This window comes from Mus caroli, chromosome 1 (assembly GCF_900094665.2).
Source record: "Mus caroli chromosome 1, CAROLI_EIJ_v1.1, whole genome shotgun sequence".
In the NCBI taxonomy this organism is placed as follows: domain Eukaryota; kingdom Metazoa; phylum Chordata; class Mammalia; order Rodentia; family Muridae; genus Mus; species Mus caroli.
The window spans coordinates 173059253-173079905 of record NC_034570.1 but is presented as its reverse complement, the minus strand read 5'-3'; the positions used below and the strand labels follow the sequence as shown (position 1 = coordinate 173079905).

Here is a 20653-nt window from a genome sequence, read left to right as displayed (position 1 = left end):
GCACTGAGGATCTTACAGCCCTGGGGAACTTAATGAAGATGGTGTAGGACCCTGGGCTGCTAGATTTGTTCCTGTGGATTTTCCTTTAGAACTTAATTACACAGAGTGATGCAGACCTAGCTGGTTTCCTGGGCTGAAGATGTCAGACATACTTTATACCTTATTCTACTTCAAGAATGAGTCCCACAGGTTTTTTGCATCTATTTACACATCTAATCAGTAATATGTATGAGATACTCATATGTGCCTACACTAAAGGTGTCATTCTAAACAGAATGAGATATCTTTTCTGCCTTATCAAGTCTTAAACTACATGAAAGGTACATCAAATGAATAGCTACATTATTGTGATAAATTCTATGAAGAAGGGGCACATGGGACTGGCTATGAATCACACCAGTAGCGAGAACAGTGGTCATTGCCTAGCAGATAGCAGGGACAGTTTATGTAAAGAACTGCAGCATAGAATAAGCCCAGCCCCAGCATCACTGAGCATCACTGGGCTGTCGTGGAAGAGGCAGGAGTTGTAAGAGGAGAGGTGAACTGAGTCCAAGTCCTGAAGGGAACTGCAAATCAGGGCTTTCTGCGCTCTATTCTGAAGAGTTGTTTTGTGTGTTTGTTTGTATGTGTGTGCATGCATTTTCTCTGCCTGTCTCTGCCTTTCTGTTTCTGTGTGTGTAAGATAAGAATTATATAAAAGTAGTTTTAGCCATTTTGAGTAAATATTCGGTTAAGTGGCATTAAATACATTCATGTTACCAAACAAGCATCATGGCTACCCAAGTCCAGAAGACCCTCATCTTCCCAGTCTGAACTCTGTACCCATTGAACACCAGCAACCCTTTCTCCTTCCTCCTGACCCCGACAGTCACCATCCGGCCTTCTCCCTCCAGGAATCTGAGTGTTGTAGGTTCTCGTATATGAGCGCTCACACAGCATTTGTCTATTGTGACTGGTTGCTCTCACTTCGTATGTTGCCAAGACTCAACAGAGTCATTTTCTTTATGCATTCTTCTGCTCATGGACACTTTCTTTGGACCAGTGTAGAGCATGGGTGTGCCTGGGACCTCTGCTTTCAATTGTGTGGAGTCTATAACCACAGCCGCGTTGGGATTGCAGGACCATGTTGATCTTTGCCACAGTGGTAATATCATTTACATTCCCACCAGCAGTGTACAGAGCTCAGTGCTTTCCATCCTCGCCAGCGCTTATCTTACCTGTTTTGTTTTGAGAAGAGCCATCCACTGGGAGTAGTGACATAGGTTAGAATCATGGTGTGATTTACATTCCACTCTCCTTGTGGAGCACGGATTGAGCTGGGCCAGGACTATGGTGGATATGAAGGCAGCATTAGATAAGAATGATGGTGACTTGAAGTAGGATTTTGAAATAAGTCAGTTCTAGAGGGAGTGGCTTACTGGATCAGGTGACTCATTCCACAAGAGTCCAGAAGACTCCACACTGGTGTTTCTTTCAGAGGAGGTGGATGAGTAGTAATGCCAGTCATGGAGATGCAGGTAGGTGGGGGTCTGCATAAGCAGCAGAGCCGGCAGTGTCCAGTGGCCCTGGAGTTGGTGAGGCATGGTATTAAAGCAGGGATAGGGCTTGAACATTGAAAGTGAAAGACTAACGTTAGGGGCTGGAGACAGGGCTCAGCAGTTCAGAGTGCTTGTTGCTCTTCAGAGGACCTGAGATCAGATCCCAGCACCCATGTCAGAGAGCTCATGGCTACCTATAACTCCAGCTCCAAGGGATCCAGCACCCGCCTCTAGCCTACATGAGTGCCTGTATGCAAGCACACACACAAACATATGTACACACACATAAAATAAAATAGAAAAAAAGATTGTCCCTGGAGCTCCCTTGAAAGTGTGGCGATGCTTGGTAAGACACAGCAGTGACATTGAGGACAATAGTGCTGTTAGGGGCTATCTCAGAAGACCTAGCACCTCAGGCTAGCAGGTGTTTATTGTAGAATTCTGCTGTGGCATGACAGGGCACTGAGCCAACTACTACCTCCCCTTCCCCAACCAATAAAATGTCACAAAGCCCCTGTGGACAGTAGAACTGCGGCTATGTAAGGTTCTGCAAATGAGACTGCAGTCATTTTGCTGCCTTTATCAGCTCTCCTACTCCGTGCTTTCGGGACATTAGAGGTTGATCTCTTACAGGGGCTGTGTGCATGTCTAAGTCTTTGCTGTGTTGGCAGCAATGTATGTTGCTGTTTACCAGTCCACGAAGTATTGTTCAGTATGTAAGATGTGTTCTGACTTAGAATTTCCATAAAGGATGCCTTAAAGGTTGAGAGCCTTCTGGTAAAGTGCAGAGATGGAGGCTCCTGAGTGCCCTTGATTGTTGGAACAGTTTGCATCTGTGCTACAAGGCAGCCTGGTGATGCATATCTTGTCTTACTTTTAACAGTTTTATTTATTCATAAAGTACTTACGCCATAGTTATGTTTTCAGAGGTCAATCAAATGGACGATGGTAACTTTAGCCCTGCCCATTTGGTCCCTACGTGAAGCTGTCCATCCTCCTGTTTCTTCCCCTTCCACAGCCCAGGTCCTCATTTGTTCCTTGGCTGCTCTTCATTGTCTCCATCATTTCCCTGTCACTTTCCCTTTAAAAATTCTCTTACTTTTATGATTCATAGAATTAAGATATTTGAAAATTACATTTAGTGTATTTTGTTTTAATATCCTTTATCACTGAACATAAAGTAGCTTAAAAGATAGAGCTTTATTTTTTTTATTTGTCCTCATGTCTGTTGTTTAAGCATTAATTAATCTGATTAATTAGGACTGGAACGAATTAAGAAAGGCAGGGAGTAGTCTCCCCCTGCCAGAACAAAGCCTGTACCTACAAGTCTTATGCCAGCTGGTGCAGCCAATCTCTTGGGGTTCAGAGTAAAGTAAGGGCAACATTGTAAAGAAGGCGCTTTGCACGGAAGAAAGAATTGTCGGGGTTGAGAGATGGTGGCAGTCAGTGAGGTGAGTGGAGTTGAGGTCTGTCTGAGAATGTACCTGAGTGACCCGTGGAGGACAGCTAGGAATTGATGGAGATGAGAGCATGGGGTGCCTATAAAGAACAAAACCATATGCTCTGGACAGAGTTCATGCGCCTGCCTGCAGTCCCGGAGCTCAGAAGCCCATGAGTTTAATTCTATTTTTTTTAATTAAAAAAAAAAGTATTCTTTAGAAGGGGGTAGAAGAGAGGATTCGGGAAGAGCGGAGTTGTTTCAGACGGTCTTGTGGCAGTTCCCTAGTTTCATGCCCCAAATGCAGCCCAGTGGTAAAGATCTGCGCAGCAACGATCTGCTCTTTATCATCCTAAGGCTGGAAGATGCCTCACATATCATGTTCCACCTAAGCTGTTGAAACAACTTCCCAGTTATTCATTTGTGGTCTTACTGCCATATTGAAGTGAAAGGGTCATAATATTGCTGCACTGTTAATAAGGAGTTTTGTATCCAAAAGTAGCAGTCAAGCGTTCTAACGTCCCTTACTTATCTTTTAATTTGCTATAGCAGGGAGTGGTCCTTGACAATGGCAGAGCATTCCATACCTGGCCACACCACAGGCTCATTGTCGTTGAACCTGTGGTATCCCAGGGTACCTGCCAAGTGCATGTATGCGTCTGTGAAGGTGCTTTCACAGATAGCTGCTTACTTTCCAGTGTACTGTGTAGCACAGTGGAGGAGTGGTTGCTGTAGAGGAACCCTGGGACCCTGGCATTAGCCCCTTGAAAGTTAACTAAACATTGCTGCCACCACGTACCTGCTATAGTGTGATTTCTGACCCGTGTGTTTTCTTTCTCCAGTGTCTGGTTTACCAGAGACTGGCCATCTGAGAGGCCTGTTTCCATTTTCCTATAAGAGATTGCCACTGTCTATGAAGGGACTTTTTTCCCTAAAAAGTAAGAGATGGGAATTCATTTGTTATTAAAAGATATAAATTGCACCCCTTTAACTCATGTTAATTTGAATAAAGTATATTGGAACATGCCAGGGCATTATTACACTCCAGCCCACCCTCTCCTCTGTCCTTAGCCCTGGTGACAGTGCTGTTCAATTTAGCCAAGAAATATGAACAAAAGTTAGTCTTCACACTTCATGAGTGTGGACAATGACACAGACTCTAGAGTTTTGGCTTTGCCTACTCATCCAGAGTCAACCCAAACACTCGTCTAAGATGCTGGGTGGAGAACTGCAAAGGTTGCCTACTCACTTTAGCTCATCCACACTGAGGGATTACTGTTAGGTGCTGGAGACAGGGGAGTGCTGTTAGCCTGGTTCCCAGCCTCGGGCAGGGTGATGCTCTGGGTAAGACATCCGATTCCAGCATGGGCTGACCACTGCTAGGCTGTTCTCCTGAGTGTCTGTTTGCTCTATTAATGAGAGCTTAGAAGGTAAGCAACAGTGTAATTACAGAGGCACAAGGAAAGCTACTATATAGAGATTTGTGCAAATTCATATCCCTTTTTCTTTAGTATCAGGAAAAAGTTACTGACCATGAAAGAGAAAACTGACATCTCTAGGATTCCTGGTCAGGTAGCTTTTACAAGAAGGAATAAATGCAGTCTTTAGACCTCTGTCATTCAGTTAGATCCAATAAAACTTGAAATTTGATTCTTCAGGAGCACTAGTGACATTGTAAGTGCTCCATGGTATGCGTCTTGGATAGACAGCGCAGATGAAGGTCATTCCCATCTTTAGAGAAAGTCTTACTGAACTAGGCTGCTCTTCTGACTCTATAAAGGAACTAAGATCCTTTTTCAATTGTGGCAGCAAATGGAACTTCCATTGTGGGGTGTGTGTGTATGTGTGTGTGTGTGTGTGTGTGTGTGTATGTGTGTGTATGTGTGTGTGTGTGTGTGTGTGTTATATGGAGGCCAAGAGCCATACCAAAAAACCTCCTCAGTCTTTGCCCATGATTTTTTGAGACAGAGCCTCTCTTACTGAACCCAGAGCTCTGGCCAGCATACAGCAGCACTGGGCTCCTAGCACTGCACCACCACGCACGGCTCCTCTCAGTAATGGTGTAGATTGAACTCAGGTCCTCATGCTTGCACAATAAGCAATTTACCAACTGAATAATGGCCCTGGCATAAGAACAGTTACATTTGAGAGTGACAATACCAACCCCCTTTTTTGTCAACTTAATGGAGTTATATTGGTTATATTTTGATTAGTGTATAACAAAGGAATGATAAGTGATAAAAACGTTCTTCAAAATCTCAAAGAACCAAATTTCTACATTAGGAAACCCTGTGTAACTCATAAATGATATCATGGCAGTCACTCTGAAACCAAAACGCCAGCTCAGTAGGTGTCTGGGCTCCTTGGATTGGATACCATGAAGAGCATAGCTGTCTAGCGTAGCTAACTGTACAGCTTGCTGTAAACCACTTGGTGCTACCTGATGGTGAGTCCCTTTCTTGCCCCCCCCCTCTTCCCTGCCACGCTGGGAGGGGAGAAAACCCACGCTTTGGAAGACACTCAGTGTTTGGAGCCTACCTGCTTGGTGGTCTTCACAGCTGTTTAATCTCTCTGCCTTAGTTTGCAGCCCTGTGAAGGTGGGGTAACAGCTGGGGTACACTGGGTGTCCGCCCAACTCCAGGCTGCACCCGCTTTTCTTTGTGAGTTTTGTTCTCTCTGTGCTCGTTCTTGTTCTTTGTTGTTTGTGCTTCCTTCTGTCCCAGTGCTTTCCTAGTGTTTCAGAAACAGCCGTGCTGCAGCCAGTTTAAATAAAGACACGGAGCACCCCGTTTCTTTCTTAAGTGGAAATGATACACTTTACTCTGTCCACGCAGGGAAAAAGACTGTTGTTGAAAAAGCTCCCCAGCTGAAAGACTCCGAGCCTTTCTGCCAATTACATAATCTGATTATGACAGTTACAGATTAGGTTAGAAGTCTAACAAGGCTTCATCTTGATTTTACCACAACCAGGGTTTACTTTTACATTCCTAACATAGTCCAGTTAACTATTTAAAAGGGCTGTGTTTGTAATGTGTAAGACGTTCCAAGCCTGCTTGCCAGAGTCGGTCAGCTTGGCGGCCAGGTTGAGCAAAGGCAGATTTTATTAAGGGAGTTCTTTTAGAGTTCTTTATATTATAAATGAGCATATTTTATAGTTTTACCCCATGGAATGCATTGCGCAGTGTGTAATGCATTTCAGAACGTGAGCCTTGGTGAGCCTTTGCCTTAGTAATAAATGTTAAGAAACAAGATCGGTTTTATGTCATAAATTTAACCTGGCTTGGAGATGAAGCAGATCCTCTCTGTTTTCATGTTACTGCTGGCTGTTGGCTAGGGAGAGTGAAGTGGGGTCGGGGGTGGCTGAGGTTTTCTCAGGGTTTTTGTTGTTGGTGTTTGAAAGGTTGTAAGATGCTTGGCAAACACTGAGGCTTACTAGAAAGTCATTGTTGAAGATTGGTTGCTGCTTGGATCCCAAGAGAGAGACAGCTGATGTTGGCTGTTCCTTCCTACCAAACTTAAGTGTGTTGCTAGGTAAAGTTGAGAATAACGTGTGTGTATGTGTGTGTGTGTGTGTGTGTGTGTGTGTGTGTCTGAGAGAAGAATTCAGGGACTCCATAGGAAAGACCCACAGAGTCAACTTACCTGGACCCCAACACATATGTAGCAGATGAGCAGCTTGGTCTTCATGCAGGCTCCCTAACAACTGGGGGAGGGGCTGTCCCTGAGCCTGTTGCCTGCCTGCCTGAGGACCCCACATCCCTAAATGGACTTCCTTGGCTGGCTTCAGTGGGAGAGCATGGGCCTAGTCCCACAAGGGCTTGATGTACAGGGAGGGGGTAGTGTTAGGTTAGTGAGCGAGGTGACACCCAAAGGAGGCTTGAAGGGGAGGGTGGATTGGGGGAGGACTTGCATGAGGGGGTACTGGGAAGAGGGGGGCTAATATTGGGATGTAAAGTGAATAAATAAATAAATTTTAAGAAATTAAAAAATAATTTATACATTGTTACATTTATAGAAAAATTTTGATTGCTATACTAGAATTCCTGTCATTAAAGTTAACTGTACAGAATTATATTTTTAACACAAACCAGATATTGAACTGCTTGCTTGGCATTTGGGAGTTTGAAGTTAGCTTTGTGCCAAAGGTATATTTGGAGCTTAATAAAGATGTGCTGGATGAAAGAATGAAAAGATTTCTCAAGGTATATTTTTAAATTTTTTTTTAAACAACCCCAAACTTAAATTTTTAAAAACCCCTCATAGAGTTAGCCAACTGTGATCAAACAACTTGTGGTCTTCTAAAAAGGAATGATTTAGGCAAAACTACCAAACGACTTCAAGGTACAAAATAAGGCTTAGAGGATAGTGAGCCTAGAGGAGGATTGGAGAAAGAGTCAGGAGAGATGGGAGGGTCTTTTCAAACATGTACAATTGTCTAGGTACCTGAAGCATGGGTGAGGAGGCCTATGAAACTGCATGAGGAGTTGCCTCAGCCTAGCGGGCCCCTTAGTGTGGAGATGTCATGGCCTGCTCGTCACATTCAGCTCTGAAGAACCATCTGTGATAACTGGTCCAAGAACCCTGCCCCCAACAGTGGGCTCTGCATGCTGCCATCTTAACAGAGCAGCTTTATTGCTGACTGATTCATATGCAGTAATTATTCACTTCTAAGACTTGTGATTGATACTATCCTAAGTTTGTAAAACCATTTCTTTGTTCTGTTTTGTGCCTTTAAGACCTAGCAAGGTACCTGGCATTTGGTGGGCATGCAAAACTTAATTGTTGAAAAGAACTAAATAGGTAATTGGGCACCAATCAGGCTCCTCTTGTACAGAGCTCAGTGATTTGCTGTGATACTTTCATGCTGAGAAGTAGGCCCTGCTGGCCCATTCTGTGTAATGAGAGGCTTCCCAGGTAGTGGGAGACAGAGTGTGTAAGGACCTCACTGTCTTTGAGAATGTTTCCTCTCATCCTTTAAAGCTCCTCATGCTAAGTGCACTGGTCTCTGACTTTGAAAACAACCAGCCAGGGGATGAGGAGATGGCGCAGTGGTTCAGAGGACCACAGGAGCCACATGGGGGCTCACGAGCACCTGAACTTCAGTCCCAGAGGATTCTACACCCTCCTGGGGCCTCCAAAGGCACCAAGTCACATTGCACAGTGCATACACAAACATGTAAGCAAAGTACTCATACATAAAAATAAAACTTTTTAACAAGTGAAAGACAAAACCAGTCACCAGCCAACCTAATGTCAGTGAGGAAGAAATAATGAAAGGTAGCCGTGCAGGCCACTACTCCCAGCATCTAGATGACTTCCCCCACTTCATTTCTGATGCTGTTCTAGGGAGAAGGTATGGAGGCCCGGGGAGGGGGGGTAGAGGGGAGGGAGGCAGGGATGCAGGGATGCAGGGATGCAGGGATGCAGGGAGTTGGGGGAGGCAGGAGCAGGGTTGGCTCAGGGAGAGCCAACCTGAGAACAGATTCCTCCAGCAGGATAGAAGTTTAATCAGGATTTAATCAGGAATTAACTACCGGTGTCTGCTGTTCATGCAGTGGGAAGCTACAGCAAGAAATGGTGTCTCAGTTATAGCGAATTCTAAGGAGTTGTGCTCCCGAGGAATTCATGTGGAGCTTTGGTTTGCTGCAGCCAACAGTGATCTTCGGACGGAATACCAGAAGCTAAAAGTGCTTTATTATGAGGGCGTACTCAGGAAAGATTTATTTGGGTGTGCTATTTCATCATCACAAGGCTTCTCTCTAATAGTTAGATGTCACTTTGGGCTCCAGTTGTATGGACTTTTACCCAGCTAAAAACTCCCAGGGAGCAGCATGAGTGTGCAGTGAGGATCGTGGGCTTCATTCTGCACTCCACTCTTCAGTTCGTACATTTAACAAGGCTTTTCTGGCTTTCTTACAGCCTTTTCTTGGACTTCTTATTAATGATTATTATTCATGTCATATTAAGAAAACTGTATTATGTGCTCATTAAGTGTGCTTTGCACAACATTCACAGAAACAGTCTGGCAGAGAAAGGCTTGAGCTTAAGGTCAAGTACTTTATAACTTAGTGGATCTTTGCGGGGGTTGTTTGCTTCATAACCTCCAAATAAATTATTAATATTTAACTTGCGCGGCTGAAAAAGAATGCCAAAGCAACCACCATTAAAACTATTTTTTAACCAGTTTTAGAGTTCTAATTGTTTAGAAGTAGTTCTTTCCCAATGGCGGTTAATAGATATTCCTAGATTCTTGTTGTGTTTGCATTGTTTAGAAACAGGACCCTGCAGTGTCTCTATCATAGTGCCTTTCACTGTCGCCGTGTGTCAAAGTGAATACTCCATAGCTGACTTCCTTCACCTCTCAGTTCACTGCAGAATAGCCTTAGAAAGATGGCCTTAAGGAGAAAGACCTCGTTAATACCCTGTGAGGAGGTTACATTTCCAGGTCTTTAGTCATTCCATTTCTCTGTATTTGGCATGTAGGATTCCGTTCTTGTTAGCCAAAACAGCCTCATGCCTTGCTTGCTGCCTGGGACCAAAGCTAACTAGTGAAAGAAAGGTTTGTTTGTTAGAGTGTGTGAGTGTGAGTGTGTGTGTGTGTGTGTGTGTGTGTGTGTGTGAGTGATGCCCATCACAATGAGTGTGGAGGTCAGAGGACAACTAACAGGAGTTCATTCTCTTCTACTTTATTGGTCCTGGGCATCCAATGCGCTTTCAGGCTTGACAGCAAACTCATTCCTCACCTGCTGAGCCGAGAGTTCCTTTTGACCCTAAGTTGAATTGAGGCTGTTCTGTGCATCAGCTTGTACAGGTTTTGAGGGTCGGTTGAGTTTGTGTAGATCATCTGATTTGTACAAACCTGGGGGGCCCATGCCGATGAGGCAGATATCATGAGCCTCATGCACAAATGTCACGTGACAGTACCATCATGGGTTACCAGGGTTGGTTTGTAATTGACTGTCAAGCAAATCCTGTGACCACAGTTTTCTCTGCCATGCCTCCAGTAGATAGACTTCTTGGAGTTTCAGGTGTTAATTTTTGGCTGTGCTGGCCTGGAGCTCTGATATTTGTGCTCACTGTGTTTTTGCCTCGTTTGTTGTAGCCCTTTAGCACATCTTCCCAGTAATATTCTTAATGACTTGAGGGAGAAGTTGCAAATTAAAGTAACAGCTAAATTGGAGGCGAGAGCCCTCCGTAGCTCATCAGTAGACGTTGAATTCCCAAGTGAGCTCTAAAGTAAGCAGATGCGAGAGAGGACACAGCCTGGCAGCAGCACTACCTTCCTGGTGTCCATTCATGTCCTGTGACACACCCGCAGACCCTTTGGTGGACACACACATCATTTTCTGCTGCACATTGCGTGTCCCTATAAAGAGAATCTACACCTTTGTTTAAAGTGCAGACCCTGACCACTGAAGACACCGTCCAAGCTGGGGATGGATGAATCTTAAAAGAGATGAGTTCAGGGTTGTGTTAAGACGTTAGGACCACATTGTCTAGAGATTAAATATTATTTTATACCCAGTAAAAATTAAACTAGGAAATTTTGTTTAAAGTCAGATGTAAAGAAAAGTAACTTTCATTATTATAAAGTGTCCCGAAATACTTGATTGCAGAAATACTTGTGTGAAACACTGACAAGTGTCACCTGGGTTTCAGGGTGGGAAGAAGTAGCATCTAGACATGATGCCACTCACCCACAGCTGTATAGGTTCTGCATAAAAATAAATAACCAGCTATGAGCAGATTCGACATCAAATGCACTTGACTATACATGAGGTCACAGAACCTGCCATGATACATCAGCAGTGTGACTTGAATTCTGTAACATTCCAGTAATCCTATGGTCTCCTCTACTTAATTTGCAGATTTAATAATTAAAATGACCTTTCTAATAATTTTAATAATAAAGTTTGTTACCAAAAATATTCTAAAAGATTTCATAGTTATGTATAGTACTCTGGGTTTAAAGCTCTTAAGAATTATGACACAGGACTTGGTCATGTGCTGTATTTATGTCCTTGGAAAAATGATTGGACTTTAATAGCATAAGGTTGCCATTAAAATATAAAATGACATTATTAATGACTTCACTGGGACCTTATTGCATTCAGGCATCACATAATATTTTACAGTTTTGAAAACAAACCAAGGAATTTGGTCCTATTATTGTCATCTACACTTTATAAAAGAAAATAAGGACTAAAAAATTGAATAAGATTTTAAGTATTAATTCAATAGTTAATAATATGTGGTAGAACCTGAAATTAAGTCCAGATCTGTTTGATTTGAGCCCCACATATTAGATATGCTTGCTTGAGCCCGTAGATTTTGACGTAATAAACATCATGCTTTTAAAATGATGCCCAACGACACATGAACAACTCAGCGTCTTCTGGAGACTTCGCAATCCTTCCTCCTGATCCCAGTTGTGTGTCGCAGACAACGCTGGAGAATTTCTGCTATCATTCTTCAATTCAGTGTAAGAACTAGCTATCACATCTGTGTTGTAGGTCCCATGCACGGACACACTTAAGGTAACGAAAATGAGGTCACACTGATCACAGCGTGACTGTGAGAGCACAGGTAGAATGTCTTAGACCTAACTCTAGTCAGGTTTGGATCATGGAAACAGTGTACCCACAGCACCACCTCATACGGACCCTGGGGAAGAATTCAACCTGATTCTGCAACCTGCATCTCTGTGTGCATGTTAGGTTTAAACTCCTTGGTTGCTATGGGGCACACAGTGGGTTTTAGTGCTAGTGGTAATAATAAATATGTTTTCTATGTGTGAGGTGAAAGTTTATTGCTCAGTAGGGATCTAAGGTCTATGACTCATAAGTCATCAGATTGGGTTTTCTTAAAAACGGCAAGAAAAAATGGTGAAGTCTCACTTCGTATTCAGACGTTGAAAATATTACTGGATTATTTTTATGTGTTTTCTTAAGTCTAAGCTTAATGATCTCAGGTCCTATTTAAATTTTTATCTTCCTCTTAATAAATATGATACAGTAGCAATCAAGCCCATGATGATTGAATCCTGCAAGCTGACTATGGGCACAGAAGTGATTGTTTTTTAGGAAGAGTTACGGGGAACTTTTGGGTGCTAAAATGTCACATGTCGTGGTGGGAGCCATGGCTGTATAGGTGTGTGCATGTGTACATGAGTTCTCTGCCTTTGTCTGAAGATTCAGCGAGGTGGTAGGAGGACAGCGTGAGGGCTGGGAGAGCTCTGTCCTCAGCCTCAAGTTACTTTTCAACATCTTGGCCTTCCCCTGACAGTGGAGGCTCACTGGGTCTGCAGAGGCTGGAGGCTGGTGGAGGGAGGGGCTTGCCAGCTGCGTTGCCTGCTCCCAGTCGCCACTTCTCTGCTGAGACTGTTCTACACTTCATCTTCACCGTGGTGCTTGGATTTCCCCCTGATTTCAGGATGCTGATAATGGTCGGCATTTCGATTTTAGAGTCCCACAGGGTGCAAACCCCGCTTATGACATGAGCTTACTAATCCGTTTCTTACCTCTTATCCCTCTTTGTATCTCTGAGAGCCTCTCCTCTTCCTATTTTGGTCTTTGAGACCAGAAATGATATCTCTTTTTTTTTTTTTTTTGTTACTCGGCAAGGCTTAGTGAGTTGGAATTTTAGGGTGGAGAAGAGATGACGAAATGGATGAGTTAGTGCTGCCGAGACAGTGAAGGGCCGTCCCGCTCAGGGAAGGTAGGCAACCATCCATCTTCCCATCGCTGCGTCCAAGACAATAGGAGACAAGTACACCAGACTAGAAAGATTTAAACTTTCCAGATGGAAGAGTCAGACGCAGGGTCAGGAGCAAGGCATGGGAGAGTGATTTGAACATTTATGGCAAAAGATGGGCCTCCTTTCTCCCATGCCTCATCCTGTAATCTGGTCAGGGAAACTGAGCATGCTCAGTTGACTGGGAATCCTGCACGACTTTCCTTTGTAGGAAATGTCAGTTCGTAAAGAACGCCTGTGGGAGTTCCTGCAGTCCTGTTAGGGAATTGAGACCAGAGGCTTTTGACAGTTCCTTCAGCATCTTTGTTCTGGGTTGTGATTTAGCATGTGTGTACCATGGAGAACCAAAGTCCCTGTTTCTGGCTGATAGTCTATTTAATAGTCTCTTTTGGTCTGAAATTATGTTCTGAATTAATTTATTATTTTCAAATTATAGGTGTCAGAGCAACAGTGTAACTTTTAAAGGGAGTTAGGGTTTCCTATCCTGGGACTTGCCTACTTTGAGCTCCAAATAAAGCAGTGTTATTCTGTGAAAGGAGTTGGTAGACAGAGCAATGGCTACGCCTAGCCAGGTAAAACTGGACCTAGAGTGAAGTAAACCGCCTAACTCAATGGCTCCTGATTTTTCCCCAGCCTTAGACTCACTGGACATCAGGAGACAGAAATAGATCCTCGGTCACCATAATTTTCTGGGTCCTGTTTCCTTAAATCTGGCTAACTAAACACACCAAGTGACGTCAAGGCTTCTATGGCTGCTGTCATAGGCCTGAAGTCAGCCTTGGGCCCACATGCATCCCCACTGCTGACTGAGCCCAAGTGAATACCGTTTATTATCTGGCACTAGACCATAGCCGTGACCCGGATGGTTCAGCCATACCCTGAAAATTCTGTCCCCTGGTCCATGGGTGTGCCACAAAACGTTATTCTTGTGTGCTTTGTGGGAGTAGGCTTTCTTCTCCCTTAACATAAGGCACTTCTGAAGATAAGATTGAAATATCACAAACTGATTGGGCTGGCCTAGCTCTTCAACAAGTGGGATGAGGAAAACAAGTCTTAGATAAAAAATGACTATGGTAGTACACATAGAAATTATGAAGAAAATTACAAATTAAAGGGTCTTAAATGTATGTCAGAATAATCATGTTAAAAAGTGTTAAGTAGCCAAGATGGCTCAGTGGATAAAGACATTTGCCACCATACCTGACAGCCTGAGTTAAATCCCCAGGAACCATGTGCTGGAAGTAGAAAGTGCCTACTGCAAACACACACACACACACAAGTGTGCATGCAGAATTTTTAAAAAATGAATACACCTATCACTAACTAGGAAAAGAGTATTGGTCAGAGTTACAATATATCATAGCATTAGCTTGAGATGTCTTTGAGTAAGGACAACATATGTAAATTAAGAGATAAGTAATGTGATTACAGTTATGTGGTTGGAATAAGTTATGGCAATCTAATAAACTACTTGTTAGAAGAACTGCAGTATGTGGAAAATATAACTCAGAGTGTTACCACATCATGGCGCTGGTCACACACAGGTTCAGGGTCTGAATTAGGCACAAGGGAAGGCACAGACTTTATCCCAGGGAGGGTGTGGGTGCGCATTCTGTTCCTTTTTAACAGTCTCCATTTTTCAGACTTAAAACAAACATATATGTTTTATGATCAAACAACAACATCAGCATTGAAAAAGAAAATACTTTTGAATGAAAGCTTTTCTCTTCCCTTAAAAATTCAAGTTCATATTTTCTTTTCCCAGTTCTGGGGGCTGAACCTCAGCCTGGGCTTTGGGCATGCTAGAGGTGGCCAGTGCCCTGCCTCAGAGTTCATATGATAGAGTGGACAAAACACTTGATGAAAAACCTATCAAATGTACATTTTCAGAATTTAAAAAAGGTAAAGGTTATATATGCTTTTTCTGACGCTAGATGGGAAACTCAGAGCAAATGCTTTTGGAATTTGAAATAGCCCTTTCAACTTAAAGCACTTTGATGTTTGCTGTTGCAGTTAGATCCATGGAGTGGCAAGCTGGATGACTGCCAGCTGCTCCTCACCAGGGTTGGAACAGCCTGACATTGTTTCCCTTAGTGCTTGCAGCTCTGGCAGTGCCCACACAGATGTTAGGCGTCTCTCACCCACCGGTTTCCATGTGTGTCAGATCTCTTGCTCACCAAGTCTGAGCTCACCTGAGGTTAGCACCTGCGGACTCTGCCCTTTTCTCCCATCAGTTTTGAGCATCTTCATTTTCACTAAACTTTTTTTTCCCAATTAAATCTTTACTTTAGATACTTACAATTTTAAGCCTGGGGGGTTTCTATTGACGCGTCCATGAAATGTTTAAGGCAGGGGTTTGGTTTGAGGTGCTTAGCTCGGCAGCTGTTATCCTGGCAGTGTCGAAATCCTTCCCAGGAGACAGAAGATAGAATGATTGGAGTAGTCTAAAATTCCAGAGCAGAATGTAATAGAATTTCACAGCAGGAAAGGTGCTTGGAAACAATTTAATTCGACTCTATTTTACAGACGAGGAAATTGGAGCCAGAGAGGTGAAAGCCCTGTTGGAAACAGGTCTTCTGATTTCTCATTGTGGCCTTTTTATTAAAAACATCATCCTTACAATATGCTCCTAAATATCGTGACATCATTATTTGGCTTTTGCTAGTGTATGTAAGTGGTTTTGGAATTGCAACTAAAGCTGAGTCTGGTGGAGCAGGCCTCGGATCCGAGCACTGAGAGGCAGAAGCGGGAGGGTCCAGAGCTCAGGGCTAGCCTTTACTGCAGAGCTCAGAGTCTGAGGCCTGAGTGTCACATAGCTTAGACTGAGGATGTCACCTAGGGGCCCATCAGCCACATGGCCAGCCAGCAGTGGGAGCCACCACACTGTAATGAGTATGTGGTGGACAGATGGGAGAGAAAGAGAATGGGGCAGCTTGATCATTATGAAGAGAGATGGAACTGGAGGCTCGAGGGTGGAGAGGAGTAGCTTGTGAGTGGCCAGCCCAACCACCTCGGGCCATGGTGAGGTCCCAGCCTGAGCTGCTCCTGAGGGCCATGTCTGGGTCCTTCACTATGTAATAGCAGCAACAGCAGCAGCCGCAGCAACATGTGGGCAGTCTCGGTGTCCGTGGCTCATATTACTCTTAAAGAACATGGGGATGTCTCTGGTGGGTGTCAGGGCTGTGCGGAACTGGCCCTGCCCCCTCACTGGCCACTGCAAGCACTGCAGCGGTCAGGACGAGCTCCTGAGAGCTAGCCCTGTGGTCCCTACACCTCCCCGGAACAGTGCAGCAAAGCTGACCCTGGTGATGGGGCGCACGCAGGTCAGCCAACCCCAAGGGTGAGAGCACAGGAGAGCTGGCCCTGGTGGTGTGCCTAAAGGAGAGCCAGCACGCTGACCAGCTCAGCTATCGCCCAGGTCCAGATCCAGGGCCCTGCGTTGGCCCACCTCTAAAATAACTATCATCCTCAGAAGGTTGAAATGTGTGACCAGATAACCAGGAGGAGCCCCGGTAAGAATCCAATATTAGTGGTGCAACAGAAGCCAGAGATCTGGAGCCAAACTTATGACTCATTGCAGTGAACGTTTGCAAGTGAAGATGTGTGGACAGAGGGACACACTGCGGAACACACTGACACAATACAGCTTCCACAGTGAGATGTTTTCTATGCTTTGTTTTTTCCTTTTCCTTTTCCTCTTCCTCTTCCTTTTTCCTTTCCTTTCCTTTCTTCTTCTTCTTTTTTTTTTTTTTTTTTTTTTTTTTTTTTAATTTTGGAAAGGGAAGTTGCAAGAGCGAAGGGCAGACAGGGAAATGAGTGGGGCTGAAGTATGTGCTGTGAAACTATAAAGAATCAATACAAAGTTAAAAAAGTAAAATGTAAGGGACAATCAAGTGTCCCCACTCCCTGTTCTCAGAAGTGAAACGGGAATCTCTGTAGATGTTGGATGATACCTCAGACTCCCCTCCTCCTGAGAAACGGCTGGCACAGCAGCCTCGAGGAATCACTTACACTTTGGAATTCCACGGGACGCGGCGGACCGTTGCTTAGCTCCTTTCCCCGGAGTCCTGTCTGAGTTGAATTCAAGAATGATGACTAATATTGAGGAAGGTTTGTAATTCCTACCTTGAATGTAGGTTTAAAAAAATTAGACAAATTTAGAATACAAAATAACCAAAGTTTAGGAATGGTGGTTGCATTTATGCTGTGTTATATTTACTTTATTCTCTGCATATGGGTGTTTTGCCTACATGTGTATCTATGCTCAGGGCATATGATGTGCATAGAAGTTAGAAGTGGCCATCAGGTCCCTGTTTGAACTGGTTGTGAGCCTCCATGTGGATGCTGGGAATCAAACCTAGGTCTTAGGAAGAGACGCAAACGCTCTTAACCACCGACTGAGCCATCTTCCCAGCTCCTATCTTTACTTTTGCTCTCTATTAATAAAAGCCTTGGCCTGCTATAACGGAGTCAATTTTAGATTGGATACAAATTAAGCAGTTGATCTGAGCTTACTTAAACAAGGCAGTGTTTGCTTTCACTGAGGTATAATCACCATGCGAAATCTCATCTGAGGAATGCGTGGTTTGTAATGAAAACATAAAAGTGAATTTTTATGGATATAACCCATAACATTCTGAAAGCAGCAGTACTTGTGTGTCTTATCTTAATGAAATATATTTGTTGTATTCAGCTTAATAAAAGCTACCAGAGCACAAAGCTGCCCTCAACCTCCAGACCAGTGGGGACCACACTGTGTCATTACCCAGACTGCCACTGACTTCACATGAGGAAGCCCAGAAACAAGTTCTTGTCTGAAGCCAAGCATGGGAACATAGCTTGAGGCATTTTTACTTACTGAATGTGTACCATCCCACATCCCATATCCAGTGGTGGCAAATTTCGAGTTACAGTAGTCCTACCAAGTGTAAACCTTTGTTTAACCCAAATATTTGTCTTTCTTGTAATAACACATGCAGTTAGAACACCTAACACTTTCCATCTTGATTTACATGTTTACAAAGATTTTTGAGAGGCTTCCTCAGTCGTTGAAGTTAAATTCTTGTACATTTTTTGGTCACCATTTTATACCAAGCCCCCTCACTGAAGCACCTCCCAAGTTGGGCTTCTTGTCTTTAGTGTTCCTCGTCTCAAGTTTATCCTGCCCAGGCCTATCAGATCAGTCCTCCAAAGCAGCAGCTTCTACCAGAGCAGTTCTTGCTTTTGGAGCTTGAGCTGCTTCTTGTTCCCGTCTCTTGATCTCTCCTCCGCGGCGTTCAGGCTGTTGGTGGCTATGTGCACGCACACTGCTTCGGGAGTGTCCAGGGCAGGAAGTGGGCAGCACTGCTGCCATGCCTTGCCTCCTGTCTCTCTGCTGGACCCTTTCCAGGGCACCTAGTTCAAGTTCTGCTTCTTGGCTCAAGTCCCAGGAGATGCCTTTTGGGGTGCACAGTCGCATGCTCTCTCCCCTCATTCGCTCTGAGTGTGCCTTTAACTTCGGAGTACTTTCTTGGGTTGGTCTCCCTGTGCTGACCTGCAGGTCACCTGGTCCTGGCTGCTTTCCCAAGGCAGCAGCACAAGCTCTGACCATGGAGCCTGTACTCCAGGACCTATTGTACCAGATCCCAGGATGGGGACTGGAATACTTTCATAACTTAGTGAGCTTAATCACATAGGGGATTCCAATAATGGGAGCACACTCAGTAACACTTAGTTTAGGTGTAGTAAATATTAGACTTAAATAGGATTAAGAAGAGTTTTTAAATCCAATCTATTTTAAGTTCTTTGAAAGCTTATCGGGGTAGAATGCTGCTGCTTTTAGTCTACATGGTAGTCTTAAAAAACTGAAACCATTCACGGTAGTGGCCTCTCCCAATCCTCTTCCCATCCGTCCTGTGTCCTCCTCTGTGATAAACTAGTTTGGTTTGTTCCCTTCCCTGTTCATAAATGCATCTGTGCGTTTGTACATGGTTCACATAACCAATGTATGACTTGCTGGACACTTAGCTTTGCCGAGTAGCCCTTTCCATGACAGTGTGTGTGTGTGTGTGTGTGTGTGTGTGTGTTTCTCTGCAGCGTCTCATGGCATGGGGCACAGCACCATTCATTTAGGCATCCTTGCTGCTAGATTGGCACTCACCCCAGACCTCAGTGAGCACCCTGCACACACACCCTCTTGTCTGCCTAGAACAGTTGCTGCTGAGACACCTTTCCCCACTCCGCCTCCTGTCCATTCTCAGCTAACAAGCACTGAGGCCTCAGTGTACAACTGCTTTTCCAGGGCTGGGTGTGGGTTCTAGGCACGGCTTTCCTGCTCGTGACTCTGTGGCTTGAGACCTCTTTCTCCTTTGAATGAGTGGCTCGTGAGGTTCCTTACAGTCCTAAAGGCCTCGTGCCAATTGGACCCGTGGGAGTTATGCCATCCCTTTCACAGTACCGAGAATCACTCCAGGGTCGGTACACCCTCACCGAGTGTGCTACCACCGAGTCCCACCCCTGGTCCCTGTCAGTTTTTATATTCAGCTATTAGCAAGTGTCACTGAAGCTAAATGAAGAGCTCTGTGTCTGTTTCTTCGTGAGTCGTCTGTATCAGTTAACCATGCTTGATGGCATTTCCAAAAGAACTACATTAACAGTCGTAGTTAATGATCAGTGAGTTTCAGAAAGCTGCTTCCCAGGCTAGCCCCCAAGTCTTGAGTAATGCAGGGACGTTTTCATGAAGTCTGGATAAACCCCTATTCCTCCCACTTATCTTCTGATCTCACTATTCTCTTATGTATTAAGCATATGCTAAGTTTACTTTTGTAGTATTTAGGAAGCATACAGTTTATCTGGTGCTCCTCAAATGTTAATCTCCACTCTGACTTTCTTCTCACCTCTTGGTTTATTTTGTGTATCGTCTGTTCAGCTACTTCTGATATCAAGCTAGACAACATCTGTAGTCTGCCTCTCTTAAGCATTCAGAAAATGCACTAATGCTCTACACACACGGTTGTGGTTCCTGTCTTAGTCCCTCGACACGGACCATAAACATCCATCTGTGGTGCGTGAGGAATGCTCTCGAACGCAGGCTTAGCTTGTCTCCGGGTATCTGGTTCATGCTCAGATGGAGCCCGTGTGCCAGTGATGATTCATGGAAATACTTAATGACGAAGGATGGTTTCGTTTTTGTTGGAAATCTTTGAAAGACCACTCATCAAAGTGCAGACTCCTCATTTCAGATTCTTTCTGGGACACACGAGCACTTCCCGGGTATCCCCTGACAGTGATGCCACGGCACTGTGCGGTACCACTGCTGAGACCACCATGCTGCTTGATGCCTTTCTGGCTTTGCTGTGGAGCCTACCGTAGAGCTCAGACACACCCAGAGCCCTCTTTGTAGGTTTGGTCTTCTCACTTGCTGGGAGCTGGTTAGAATGTATAAGGCTGAGCTGTCCCTGAGCTACCTGCAGTGGCCATTCTGCGCTTACCAGAGACACCCAGCTGGAGGTGGGTTTTCATATTGTATCTTCACTCCTTTGTCCTACGGTTCCTTCTTCTTCCAAAAATATGAAAAGTAAGTCAAGAGGAGCAAGCCTAAAGCCATTGCTTTCCTGGCCCTAGTCTCCTGTGAACTTTGCTGTTTCTCCACTTCTTTTGCTTGCCACCTTCTTTGAAAGCTCCAGTCACCTCCCTGCTCTCCCCACTGACTGGTTGCACCATGAGTGTGTACTGCGTGCACAGGCACTGACTGGCCATCAGAGGACAGGAACCGAGCTTTCTAGCACCGTTGCCCTTCCCTGGCTGAGGTACTGATGACAGTTACTGTTTATGAGCACTCTAGTTTGCAAGTGCTTTTGAAAAGCCTGTTTGATGCTTTCTTGAGGAAGAGACTAGCACTGCAGTGAGTCTATGGCTAGGGAACTGTGAAGAACCACACCATAGT

The 20653-nt window shown here is 44.4% G+C and overlaps 1 protein-coding gene across 3 annotated transcripts in view; it reads left to right on the top strand.

The window, feature by feature from the left end:
- The window catches only part of Disp1 (dispatched RND transporter family member 1), a 130125-nt gene that overhangs the window by 85136 nt on the left and 24336 nt on the right, over positions 1-20653 (top strand). The window contains exon 1 of one of the 3 annotated variants that reach the window (XM_029479203.1): positions 5203-5422. The exons of the other annotated variants lie outside the window; for them this stretch is intronic. The gene's annotated coding sequence lies outside the window, so the exon portion shown is untranslated. Of the gene's footprint in view, positions 1-5202; positions 5423-20653 lie in introns of those variants that run through there. 3 annotated transcript variants of the gene reach the window in all.